General features: G+C 35.1%; 1 long non-coding RNA gene across 1 annotated transcript; it reads left to right on the top strand.

The window, feature by feature from the left end:
- Window positions 1-7,597: 7,597 nt before the first annotated feature.
- On the top strand, window positions 7,598-10,007 carry LOC131952659 (uncharacterized). Its single transcript, XR_009388554.1, has 5 exons — window positions 7,598-7,923; window positions 8,465-8,608; window positions 9,152-9,264; window positions 9,552-9,609; window positions 9,848-10,007. It is a non-coding gene; the product is annotated as an uncharacterized LOC131952659 (long non-coding RNA).
- Window positions 10,008-14,962: the final 4,955 nt, after the last annotated feature.

Here is a 14,962-nt window from a genome sequence, read left to right as displayed (position 1 = left end):
GAGCTGTGTGCTGGTGGACGTGCCTAAAGTCCCCATGGAGGAGCGGAGGGTTGTCCAGAAGCTTCGATGGGTCATGTGGTGACGTCACTTCAAAACAAATGTTTATATTATTTATGTCATGAAGAATATATAAATATTGTCACGTATGGACCACAATATCAACATAAATAAATGTAGTCAGTCCCCAAAAACAAAGGCCACGAATCACTAATTTATTCTTTAATTTGAATGAAATCCAAATTCTGCAATGTTTTTTCTTTTTTTTATATGGGTCGTCCTTAAAAAACGTCACACTTTCTTTTTGGAGGATTTTAAAATCCACTCCTCCTCATCGTCACACCTCGTCACAAAAACCCAAACCCCTCCTAAAATTACATCACACCAAAGCATACCCCCCTCCTCTCTCAAAAGTGCTGTGTAATATTTTCTTTTAAACATCGATTTCTTTAAAAAATAACATAGAGTATTTTGATTAATTTCTATTACAATTTACGAAAACAGTTTTCTAAAATGCGATATATAAATACAAAAGTGACGTCACTCTATCTCAACCCCCTTCCCCCTGCACCATAACACACCATAACACAAAATTACAAATCCCCCTCCCCCGTAGAAGAAGAATGTCCTTTAGACTTTAATTCTCGGCGTGGGGGGGGGGGGGGTGACACAAAGAAACAGTGCCTAGAAGTGTGACGTATTTTATGGATGACTCCAAAACTTTGTAGTCCATGAGTGGCTGCTGTTGATGTCAAGATTTTGATGTAAGTTATGGTCAAGCAAAGTGGTCGGAGTGGTCTAGCGGTAGAGATTGCTAACCCGTAAGTCTCGAGTTCCAAACCGGGTTCAAGTCAGTAGACCGTCCCTGAGTCCACTAAACTCTGATGGGTACCTAACTCACGTTAGAGAAAGTAGAAGCGGCTAGGTGTAGTGCTGACCACACCATCTCTTTATATGCCGAGGTCACAGAAACAACTGATCTCTACTTCACTATGGACAGTCAAGTTTGAAAAGGGAACTTACTTTCGGTCAAGCAAAAGATGAAACAATATTCATTTATCTGTAAAAAAAAACATTTGAAATGTGTGGTTGCGTCCCTTTGCTCCCCATGGGCCACAAAGGAATGATAAAGATGACGATGAATTCCTAATTTGATTGTTAGAAACTTGATTGTTAGAAACCTGAAGGTCTCTGTTACAGAGGAATCAACCAACAGTAGTTGATTGGCCATTCTGGGGATTAAGTTTGAACGGGACCCTTAATCTGACCCCGGCATTGGCATGTTTATATATTTTACGGCACTTTTTTCTGTGCCTAAAAGCCTAATGTACGTATACACAGTTACCCTATACTGCGCTATATAGTAATTGAAAATGTTGAATCCCACAAATCATCGAATCTAATTAACACATGATAAGCACCGAATCTAACATGTCGGATATCGAATAAAACTACTAGATCGATACCACTGTACCGGCGTTTAATTAATCACAATAAAGATTACATACCTTGATAGCGAACTTGTTTATTTTTTAAAAATATTGACATATTTGTTGATTGAATCTCGGTTCATGTTTAACTCTTTATATCAGGTAAGGGCAATGTTAAATTACTTTGAAAAGCTAATATAAGAGATAAGCAATAAAAAATTATTAATTATTCAGCAATATGTTTTTTTTCAGCATCAAATGTTCTTTACACAGAGTTATAACGGTTCTATAGAGAAGACAAGGAAGTGCCTGTATTCAAACGCCTCTAAAAACAGCATCAAACTAGCTATGTTATTTTATTCATGAAAGATGTCAGTTTGCTTTAAACACGTAGCCACAAATTTGACTATTAAATAAAAACTAAGAAACATTTTTCCCACTTTAGCCTATATATTCATAGATACATTTGTATATGGAAAATGTAGGCGTGTATCTTGCTCATTTAAATTTCAGATGAATTATATCTGAATCAAGAAAATGTATTTTATTGATTCGCCTACGGTAATTTCCACTTATAAATTTAAATTAACCAAGAAGGATAACCTATAAATTTGCTCCCAAAAATGGCTAAATGTACAAAGAAATTCATATATAATTTTAAAATATACTAAAACATTGTTTACAGTGTAAATTAAAACTAGAATATTTTTATAAATCTTATAAAAAGGATCGCTTAGCCTTTGTTTTGTAATTTTAAATTACTATTAGGCTCAAGTTTTAAATGCAAACAGCTAGCTAAATTAAAGAATTGACTTGTAAATATGACGGGAAAGTTCAGTTTTACATAACTATTGATGTTCATTATCTGTGGACACAACACTCTGTGTTGATTGAATTTTTTATTAAACAAGTAATTGAAAATAGTACACACTCTGGGTCGTCAGGACGGGTGTATCCCCCTCCGAACAATATATATATATATATATATATATATATATATATATATATATATATATATATATATATATATATATATATATATATATATATATATATATATATATATATATATATATATATATATACTAGCTAACGGCAAGCGTTCAAGTGAATTATAGGCTTATATTTTTGTAATACTATACTGTTTAGAGAAAAATATTTTTTAAAATAGTTATCGATCAAAACGCAATGTGCTTTACTATACGTTGAACGATATTAGTGAAAATGCAAAGAAATAACTAAATAGTAAAATATCCACACACATGAAGTATAACATAAGCTACCGATACCAATTAGAAAAATTAGAAATAAATCTAGAACACTCAAATTAAGAACGAAGAAGAAGAAGAAAATACAAACGTTAATTTAAAATAATTGGCATTTTATCTTGGCGTGGTCGAGTCGGTAAAGCTCATGGTTGCTAAACCGAAAATCTCGGGTTCGAACCCTCGGGCTGATGAGGCTCGTTAGCTGGGGACAGCAGCTCTTCTAGGAGAGACAACTCCAAAATCAAACAACTGCTGCCTTGTGGTTTGTTCTTTGTTGAACAAAGGCTTTAGAGGCAAATCCAAAAAGAAAAGCAGGCTGAAATCGGAGTCAATAACCTCAATTGCGCATAACTAGTTGACACGTATCCTTAATTGTGATGGAGGCGTGGTCGAGTTGGCAAAAGCACAAGGTTGATAAATTCGAAAAAAGTCTCGAGTTCAACCCTCTGGCGGACAATGCTCGATCCCTTCCAACACTAAAAATTAAGAACGAAGAAGAAGAAAACGGTAATTTAAATATAGCACTATACAGAGAAAACAACATTGTACTTTGAAACTTTGTAAAATAAAGGCCGGTGTCTAGGACGATTAAAAAGTTTAATGCATCTAGTTCAGAACCTAGCAATTGATTTATTAATTCATCAGAATTATTTTCAATTCTTTACAGAGTTCTGACAGTGAATGCAAGTATTTCAGTTCTGGTTTAACATTTTATCTGAGGTTAGGTCACAGTTACTCTAATTAAAACATTTATAAAAATATTTAAGAAAACAGTTTTGTATCCGTCAACTACTTTACTTTACTTTCTGCATCAAATGTTCGCTACAAGGAATTAAGACTGAGCTGTAGATAAGACAAGGAAGTGCATGTATTCGAACGCCTCAAAAAACAGCATTAAACTAGCAATGTTATTTTTTCACGAAAGATGTAAAAGTTTGATTAAAACGCATAGCTATATATTTGACTATCAAATACAAACTAAGAAAAAACTTTTCCAACTCTAGCCTTTATATTCATGGATACATTTGTATATGGAAAATGTAAGCTTATATCTTGCTCATTTAAATTTCAGATGAATAATATCCGAATCAAGAAAATGTATTTAATTAATTCGCATTCTTAATTTCCATTTATAAATTTAAATTAACCAAGAAGGATAACATACAACTTTGATTTAAAAATTGGCAAAATGTACAAAGAAATTCATAAATATTTTTAAAAAAATACAAAGCATTGTTTACAGTGTAAATTGAAACTAAAATATTTTTAAAATCTTATAAAAAGGATCGTTTAGCTTTTAATTTCTAATTTTAAATTATAATTAGGCTCAAGTTTTAACTGCAAACAGCTAGCTTAATTAAAGAATTGACTTGTAGAAATAATGAGAAAGTTCAGATTTACTAATTTCCGATATTCATAGTTTGAGGACTCAACACACTGTGTTGTTTTAATTTTTTATAAAAGAAAAAATTGTAAATAGTAAATACTCTAGGTCATAGACAGTGGCGTCGTCTGGACGGGTGTACCCCCCCCCCCTCCGAACAATATATATATATATATATATATATATATATATATATATATATATATATATATATATATATATATATATATATATATATATATATATATATATATATATATATATATATACATATATATATATATATATATATATATATATATATATATATATATATATATTAAGAACGAAGAAGAAGAAGAAAATACAAAAGTTAAAATTAAATAATTGGCATTTTATCTTAAATTAATGAAGCAAACTTACAATATCTAATTTACAGTTATTGTTTTACTTGTGTCACTCCCCCCTCCCACCACACGCTACCTCTACGCTGGGGGCATTTGCGTAATGACATGTTCGATGAGCAATTTAGAATTGATATTTTAATTAGCCGCCACGCTCCACCATCAACTGATTTGTTGATTTGCAATTTTTTTCAATGTGATGTCAGGACCAACCACTTTGGTGGGTGGTGTATTTTGTTCTTACCATTACATTCTTCTGTGAAAGTTGCATTTGGTGTCGACCGCCCCCCCCCCCTCCACTCCAATTTAACAAGTGGCATCATTTTCTGCAAAAAAGTATATTACTCCTCTTATTATTTAAAGTGAAAAAAAAACAATTTTCATAGTAACTTATTAAATGTGGTGTCACCCCACACCGGTCGTTTGTTGAGGTATGTTTGTCATCAGGGTTGTTTAGACGTGTAAGCCTTCCTGCTTGCCATTCTTCAATTTTCTTTCCTTTAGCATTGAGGTCAGGGTAACCCCAGCTCTGAGAGTGGCTGTTCATGTCTCCCACAACCAGGCAATCTTCATTGTCTGGCAGAGAGATGCGGTCCAGTTCCAGGTCCTTATCAGGAAGATATTTAGATTACCTTCTGTGAGTATCAGCTAGGTACTAATTATCTCAAATGCCATTGAGCTAAGTATAATGCTATCTATGGGACGGACTGGTCTAGCGGTAGAGTTCTGGACTGCTAACCCGTAAGTCTCGAGTTCCAAACCTGGTTCAAGTCAGTAGATCATCACTGAGTCCACCAAACTCTGATGTGTACCTAACTCACGTTAGAGAAAGTAAAGGCGGCTAGGTGTAGTGCTGACCACACTATCTCTTCATATGCCTAGGTCGCAGAAACAAGTGAACTCTACTTCACTTGCCATATAGACTATCAGGTTTGAAAGGGAATTTTACTACTTATAATGCTATCTGTTGTTGGTATGTCATCTTTTATTATGGTGAGGATACCTTTTGGTTTTCCCCTGTCTTGCTTAGAGGTGTATCCTCTAATAGAGAAGTGAAGATTGGTGTTGAGGTGTGTTTCCTAATTTTTAAAATACGTTTAGAGCTTTCTTTTTCTTGTGGAAATTCCACGGCATTTCATTTCAGGATAACAAGTGTTTTGATGTTTTTATCACTGTATTGGTCAGTAGATTTAATCTTCTGTTCCTTGCCCCTGGCTTCACAGGCAAGAATAGAGGAACCACCAGCTCGCTTGTGTGGGCTCCTTCAAGGCGGAGAGCCCGGCTCCCTACCCGCGAGGCGGAGAGCCCGGCTCCCTACCCACGAGGCGGAGAGCCCGGCTCCCTACCTGCGAGGCGGAGAGCCCGGCTCTCTACCTGCGAGGCGGAGAGCCCGGCCCCCTACCCGCGAGGCGGAGAGCCCGGCTCTCTACCTGCGAGGCGGAGAGCCCGGCTCTCTACCTGCGAGGCGGAGAGCCCGGCTCTCTACCTGCGAGGCGGAGAGCCCGGCTCTCTACCTGCGAGGCGGAGAGCCCGGCCCCATACATATGAGGCGGAGAGCCCGGGCCCTACCTGCGAGACGGAGAGCCCGGCTCCCTACCTGCCAGGCAGGATACCACAGGCAAGAACGCCACATCTGTTAGTCCCTTTGCTTTCCTCCATCATAAAATTAAGCATTGCGTGCCAACATGCTATGCGCTATATGATAAGCGAGGTGTAATTCAACACGGTTTTACCTGCCAAGTATAACAACACACAGGTTACATCCACTTTTTACATTTAGGTAATTGTGTTCTAGACAAGTTAGTGTAGAATTTTATGGACCAATACGGTGAGTCATCAGTCAAGTTTGATGTTTTCTCAAAACCTGAAATCTGATAACATTAAATTACACATCTGCATTTTCAGGTCTAAAAATATAATTGTCAATAGATGGAGTGTATTATGTATAAGAAAACCATCCTAAATGAATGAAAGAACATGCTAAAAAATAGTCTTACTATTGTAAATCTGTATCTGTCCTCACAAGCCCATGATGAAAACTGTAATACTAAAGCGAACATGCAAGGCAAAATGACGCTGCAAGTGTAAATTACATGTCTGAGGAGAAGGAAAAACGCAGCTTGTTAAAAAGCATTAAAGATTAAAGCATCTAGTTCAGAATCTAGCAATTAATTTATTGAATCATTAGAAACATTTTCAATTTATAAATTTAAATTCTTCAAGAAAGACAAATTATAACTATAATCCGATATAGCGTCAGATAACGTCAAGAAATTCATAAATAATTGAATTAAAAGTAAACTAATGTTTTACTTTTAGCAAATTAAAAATATTAAAGTTTGTGTATAAAATTATTTGTTTTAAAACATCGTTTAACATTCTTAGTATTTAATTGGACGATAAATTTAAATAAACGGCTAGCTGAATTTTTTAAAAAAATATTTTTTTAGATAAAAAGATTCAGTGTTATCAATGCTATTTTTTATATTTAGACGTTTCGTATTATACCACGTACAAGTAAACGTCTTAAATAAATGAAAGTAGGCTTCAAGTATTAAAGAAATATTACAATTGTAAATCTGTATCAGTCCTAACAAGCCGATGATGAAAACTAATACTAAAGCAAACATGCAAGGCAAAGTGACGCTGTAAATTACATGTCTGAGGCGGAAAAAAAAGTGTGTTCTCTATAATAAACGTATATGCATTTCAATAAATTATTACATTTGGATAACTAGACGAACCAATGTATTAAAATGATTACTGTTTGTAGAAAAATCACACAGCAGATCAGGGGCGGGTAAAGCTAGAACAAGGTTTCAGTTTTTACCTTGTCATCTACCCCCTACACCAAACCGACACTGATAGTAGTATTTTTTACCTTTTAAACGTGTGACCTAATACAGTACTATAAATACGGCACTTTATATATGGCACTGTAGATAATAAATTATAATATATATATATATATATATATATATATATATATATATATATATATATATATAGAGAGAGAGAGAGAGAGAGAGAGAGAGAGAGAGAGAGAGAGAGTGCGAGAGCACCCCATGCGAATGGCTATCTCTGTATCTGTCAATGATAGGATCACTGAGTAACTAATAGATATACGGTCACTTCCTGTGTGGATCAGCCGACAAACTCAATGATAATTGCTCCGACTTTTGAATCTATAAATAGAATAACAAAAGGAAGGAAACGAAATTTTAAACTGATTTCCGCCATTACAAAAATAACATGAAACCTACAGTTCACGACACATCGCATAGGAATTTAAAATAAATATTAGGCCTATAGGTTTAATACATATTTCTTAGAATATAGAAATTTAGATCTAGTGTTCTGGTTAGTAGTTATTTCATGTTTATTAGAATATAGTCTAGATTCTAGAATCTAATCATACGGCTGCATAAAAAGAAAACCCATCTAGATCTAGAGAAGCGGAGGTAAGAAGGTTAAATTAGTAATTTACATGATTTTTATTGTAGTTTCACTGTTTGTTAGGCCCAATTATTAAATCTTTAGATCAGAGGTCCAGCTTGATCATGTGTGGTATCTATTGTGGTGCATTGGAATTAAAAGCCCACATACTTAAATATAGAATCTAGTAGGCCTATACTATAACTGTACTGCCCTATACTTTAAATTTGTTACCACAAGAAAAAAGCCTATTTACTATTATTAGTTACAATTAAATTAAATTGAAATATTTGTTTATCTTTATAGTTTATAGTGAATGCATGCTAATGAGCATTATTCAAGCTGCTGTTATATTTAGGCTTATAGGCCTATATACTCTATAGCTTAGGCTATATACTATAGACTATATATTATATACCAATATTGTGCATAAAACTTAAAGCATGTAAGCATACACAATAATAATTATCATTAGACCTATAGTAACTAAGACGCATACTATTTAGTACTACTTTAATACTACCTTTAAACTATTAGGCATAATGAAATAATGATTAATAATTTCAGTGTTTTCCGCACTCAAGAGGAAGGAGGTTGCAGGGAACTTAGAGACTAATCTTTGCCAACATACTGGATTTCTGGTGATGACAATAGGAGCAAATAGTATGCGGCTCAGTTAATACTAAAAACAATTGATTTTAGTAATAAGTGGTAAGCTCTTTTTTAAAATAATATATTATAACATGGTATCGCAAAGGTTCAGGTTGTCCGATAAATGATAATTAGAGTCAGGTTTAGGACTATAGTTTAATGCTTGGTTAGTAATATGCATCAAGTTGGGAAAGACATAGAAATGGAAATACATAGAATTTAATGTGTTCATTCGCAAACGTTACTATTTAAAAATTTTTAGGCCTGCTATTTATTGCTGAATAATAAAATCACTATACTTATCCACTATATTATGTTTAAATAAAGTGAGTTTAGATCAGTCGAGTAAATAAATTTAATAGCAAGACATAACTAAAATTTACAATGAATATATATATATATATATATATATATATATATATATATATATATATATTGCTATTTTATAAAAGTATGTAAATCACAGAATAAACATTACTTTGTATTTTGTCTACAACTTAACAAAAATGCTACTACTTTGATGGATTGCACTAAATAGGGGTTAGCTTTAATTTAATAATTTGTGAGATATTCTTGCTAATCTATGTGTAAATTGCTTTTCAGGACTATGAGTGTGTGTTTGGCCATCCAGATTTCATAACTACAACTGATGTTCAATTACAAGGGATATTAATCAGTCTCCGTGGACTATACACTGTGCCTAGTTTCATCCTCAGGTAACTGTACTATAGGCATAACCCATTTTTTAAAGTAATTATTATAGCAAGAGATAGCATTATATGTTAAAATAAATATAATGGATTTTAATCCTAAATATTTTATTAATTATTGTCTTTTCTTAAATTCTAATAAATCAGTGAGTTGTAAAACATAGAGGGTATTATATTTGATAGATAATTGAAACACATATTGTTATAGAGCTCAAAACTATGTACTTATCTAATATGATTAATATACTGAAACAGTTTTATTGAAGCATATTATTTCATATTTTACCACACAGAGACTGATGTGTAAGCTTAAAGTAAAGACATCAAATCAAAGTATCAGCTATCAAGAGGGTAAATATTGATAGTCTACTTCATTAATCTTCAATATGAATGAACACAATTTTAAATCTATAATATTTGCTGATATTGTTTGTTTCTTGTTATTCATCATGTTTAGTGCTTTATCTTTTCAAAGTAATTAGTTATAGTAAAGAAATAGTAGAGATAGTAATAATAATTTGTAATGTATTTCTCTTGCTAGTTCCACAAAAGAATATTTCAAAATATTTTGTCTTTATTTCATTTACAGAAGAACATTCAAAATCATATTGTGATACACAAATCAAGCAAGTCTATAACCAGCAATATGATACAGGCCAAGAAAAAGCTGGATATTTGATTGGAAGGGTGGCACAAAAAAGATGGGTTATCACTAGGGAAACAAGCTCGGAATACAGTTCACTGTTGGGACATCAAACCAAATACTTCTAAACTTATTTGAATCATTTTTGCTGTTTATTATAATTCATCCAATTGTCTTATTAAATATATAAATTTATATATATACACAATTCCTAATATAGAATTTCTAAAAATGTTTTATTATAATATTTAGAAATGAAACAAACATGTTCCCAGAACACAGCCACATAATTTCAACATGTTCCCAGAACACACAAAATGGCAACATGTTCCCAGAACACACAAAATGGCAACATGTTCCCAGAACACAGCCAAATAATGGCAACATGTTCCCAGAACACAGCCAAACAATGTCAACATGTTCCATGAACTCACAAAATGGCAACATGTTCCCAGAACACACAAAATGTCATTATGTGCCCAGAACACACAAAATGGCAACATGTTCCCAGAACACACAAAATGGCAACATGTGCCGAGAACACAAAAATGACAACATGTGCCGTTAACAATACTTCACTTTTTCCTTAACAATTTTACAAGCAGGTAATAAAGCCATAAATCTTTACTGTGGATATAGCCAATAAATAGGGTAACCTTCACTTTATGCAATTTGTAGTTTTCAATGCCTGTCCCATGCATAGTATTTAGCCTAGTGTTTTGGGCCTTGCTTCATTTACTCAATAAATTATATAGGCATGAGAATTTTCATTTTAATCTGCAAAAGCTACATTCTGTACATTATTATTTTCAAACTACATCATATATTTTTCTCCTCTCTGATAAAAAATATTCCTCATATTGTTTGTGTCAAGTATTTTATTTTTATCTATGCAATGCTATATTCTTATTTTATAATAATTACTTTTATACAAATTCTTTTGAAAACTGTTCTTTATTGATTTGTATCATTTTCTTTATTTCTGAAAAATAAAACTTTGTTTGGGAATCCTTTTTTTGTTTCTGTACAAATTAATAAACATAAATACCTACCAGGCTTAATATCCAGCAACATTAAACAATTAAGTAAGGCCTATTGTTAGTAATGGTAAATTTTATACTAATTAATGTGATTTCCCCTGGCCACCTTGTTCTGAATACCTTCAACTGTGTCAATGTTGCTACCAACTCCAATAATTAAAACTGAAGTCATTTACTATGAAGTAAAACTTGGGTGTAATCCAAATCCACCCAGTTGCCGGGGGCAAGGTACCAAACATGATGTCCAGTAGAGGGTTAAGAAAGTATCATTATTAAATCACTATTAAACCCCTCCTCGCCTACGCCATTGCTTGTACGCATATGGAAGTTATCGGAATTTACTGTATTGCTTATAAGTCGAAAATGCGAAAAAGACACGTTTAACATTACAAGTTTGAAGAATAACATTCATGTTAGCCGAAACAGGTGTATTCTAAAGTTGTTTAAATTCATTTTATTGTTCATTACGATTATGTTGTCGTAAAATATAGGCCTATTTTAAAAAAGCATAACTAAAAAGTGTTTTAACGCATTTTCTTCTTAGAAAAGCCTCACATACATGATATCATTAACATTACGGCAAATCAAACCCTTGAAGAAGCCCCATCAACCATTCAATTATTACGATGGGCAACAAATAAAACGCCCGCATCAAGGTACAGTCCTTATGCTATCGACATTAGCTCAACCCCGGCAACTAACGTGTCCCAAAACCAAGAATTGAAATCTTGACCCATTATTCTGATTAATTAGTGGTTAAACATCTTTAGGCATCTGAAAACGTTAGTTTTTAATCTAGTGTACTCAAAAAGGAAGAACATAAAGCTTTATGCCGCCTTAAAAACCCAATCCCATGTTACGCAAGGCGTCGATAGAGAAAGAATAAGGCTTTGAGTCAGAACAGGCAAAGGCTTAGATAACTGCCAAAATACCTAATCTGTAGACCTCCCAAGTCTAGACGATATATTTGTGCCTCTGTTTTTAGACTTTCAGAACAAATGCATGACTGTGATGTGGTCATTAGGCACATAAAAGAGAAAAGTAGTTTTAATCTAGAGACTTCAAACATTTCTGAAGGACCGAATTTGAACTTGTAGGCGGTGGTGTCGATGCCAAAGTTTAGCGTCGTCCGCAAAGATAAGCTATCGTTATATCATCTCTATGCCCATATTGTGACAGATATTTACAAATGTGTCTAATATAGGACAATACATAGCTACTCAATAGAGATAAGCGCAATCATTTGTCCACGACTTAAGAAACCACTGTACTGCAAAACCCACCTAAATGGAAAATGTCTTAGAGTTTCTTCCAGGCATCTCTTCGGGGGGGGGGGGGGGGGGCCTTTGCTCCCCCGAATTTTTTTTACCGCCCCCCCCCCCCCCGAACGAAATGAAATTTATATAATTTATATAGAAAATATATACTTTTAACAGTGTCCGCCCCCCCCCCCCCCGAAGAAAGTCTACCGCCCCCCCCCCCCCCGAAGAAAGTCTACCGCCCCCCGGAGAAAAAAGTCTGGAAGAAACACTGAGTCTTAGATGTGTGTTTTAATACAAATGTGTACCTCGTCGCGAGTTAGGACCTGTAGGTAGTCCATGTAGATCCCCCCCCCACCCCCCGAAGAAAGTCTATCGACCCCCCCCCACCCCCGAACGAAACGGAATTTATATAGAAAAAAAATATACTTTTAACAGTGTCCGCACGCCCACCCCGCCGGAAAGATTTCGCCAGGGCGGCGCCCTAGCAGGAAGCAGAGGTGTAGCAACCTATTCCGGCGCCCGGGGCGAACTATCACTGTTGTGCCAACCCTATTCAAACGCTGGCAAAAAGGCGCCCATCCCTACATTCACTCCCCTATATAAAATAATTGAGGATATCAGTCATGGATAAATCTGTTTTCTTAAATTTTACTGAAGAATGAGGATTTAAAAAAAAATGTCTACCCCTTTTGGCGCCCCATTCGATCTGGGGTCTCTGACAGGAAGCAATGCAATTTTTCTCCATAAAAATAAAAGCCAGATGCAATTTGACACTGTTCGTACGAGAGTCATAAAATTTTGGGGAGTTGGTGAAAAGGGTTTCGAGAAAGAAAAAAATTCTTAAGTGTGGCACCCTGGGAGGATTCGATTTCTCTCATTATACGATTATGAGCTCAGAATCCAGAGGGGAATCCAGAGGGGCTATCTCATCAATTGCGGTCATAGGTAATACTAGATTCAGCAGAGGCGTAGCGAGGGGGGCGGGGGGTACATATGTCCCCGGGCGCCAACCCTAGGGGCGCCAAAATGGGTGGGAAACATTTAAAAGCTCATTTTAGCTACAGTTTTGCATTATAAATATTTAAAAAATACGGGGGGGGGACGCCAAATTGAAAGTTTGTCTCCGGCGGGAGGGGGGGGGGAGGGCGCCAAATTGAAAATTTGTCCCCAGGCGCCTGGAATGGTGCTCCGCCTCTGAGATTCAGTGATAAAACTACACCAGGTTTATCCGCCAGCTCCCTGGCGGTTGAGTGGCCCAGAGCGGCCAAGACCCACCTCGGGCGACACTACGGTTTAGATGGGCTACTATAAATGTTCACTAAGTAGAATAATGAGCGCCCGCCGGCGCCCTGGCAGTTGGCGACAGCAAGCGCCCCGGGCTCTACAGAGAGTGCCTCTTTAAAGAGCACCCTACAATAGGGACACGGTGGCACACGACATTTTATAATTAAACCGAATTAGGGGCGCCCCTGCGGGAGTATAACCAGTGGCTCCCTGGAGCGCCAAGGGACGCGTCTCTAACACATGGGCGGTCGCAATGTGTGTTCTACCTCACTATTACAGAGGTTGATTAACGTACACTCAAGGCTTTCATACCATGAGCCTTGGTGCGTCTAGGCGGCAGTGTGGACAAACCCGCACCCCAAAAACGAATATGTGGGTTTGTTTGTATAAGCATTACCAAAGATTTCATTCGTTTGTCATTCAAATCTGAGAAGTTAATGCTAATACCCCTGTGGTGGTTTCTGCGAAAAAAAATTCGATTTGGTGGCGCCCTGGCAGGGTTCCATTTAGCTCCCCGTGTTTTCCCGTGAGTACTATGGTACCTTTGTTCGTTTTAATAATTGCGAAACGCTATGAATATGATGGGCTACTATAATCGCTCACTATACCGAGTGAGGCGCCTTCCTACCTAGGCCCACCTACCTACATACCTAACTCCCTGCCTATGTACCTACCTATCTACTAACCTGCCTGCGCTGCTGCCTGCCTACCTACTTTCCTACCTACCGTTATTCCTGCCAAACTGCTTTCCTTCCACCCCGCCTCTCTACCCACCACACATCCTACTTACACACACACATATCTTCGTATATATATATATATATATATATATATATATATATATATATATATATATATATATATATATATATATATGTGTGTGTGTTAGTGTGCTCTAGGACTATGTATTTTTACATTTTTGTTGTTACGTAGAACTATTCAGTATAAAGGAGTTTCCTTTTTTTTTTGACGTTGTAACTGCCGCTAAAATATTCTTTTTTGTATGTGTGCATAAAATAGTGTAGGTTTATTAACAAAAGTAAATTTTAGTATGTATTTAAGTGTATATAATCATTTTCGTCAAGCCAATGTGTTCATAATCTTAAATTTAAAAACCCATGAAACTCGATAGCCAAAGATTTAGAATGAGAATAATTGCTATTTAACCAGAAACACCCATTCTAATTATTGTAATAATATTTTTTTAAATAAATATACACAGAGATAGATTGCTTTCTTATATAATTAATTTAAAAAGTCAACTGTATTTCATAACGAAAATTAACACAAAATACATTCGAATAGAAACTTTCAAGGGAGACTACTCTAATATTTGTAGGAATAATAGTTTTTATTTAGAGTTTTTTTTTATTATTAGAAGAAAAGTTAATCATGTAGGTTCTATAAAAGATTACCTTGCAAAATTATTTATTATATTCATTAGTTGTTTTTTTTTAATAATATAGTACAAAGAC

The sequence above is a fragment of the Physella acuta genome, unplaced genomic scaffold (genome assembly GCF_028476545.2).
Source record: "Physella acuta isolate Inbredline_101_S28 unplaced genomic scaffold, ASM2847654v3 ptg000884l, whole genome shotgun sequence".
NCBI classification, from domain to species: Eukaryota; Metazoa; Mollusca; class Gastropoda; family Physidae; genus Physella; species Physella acuta.
Note: the sequence above shows the minus strand (reverse complement) of the source record. Positions and strands in the feature narration are given on the sequence as shown.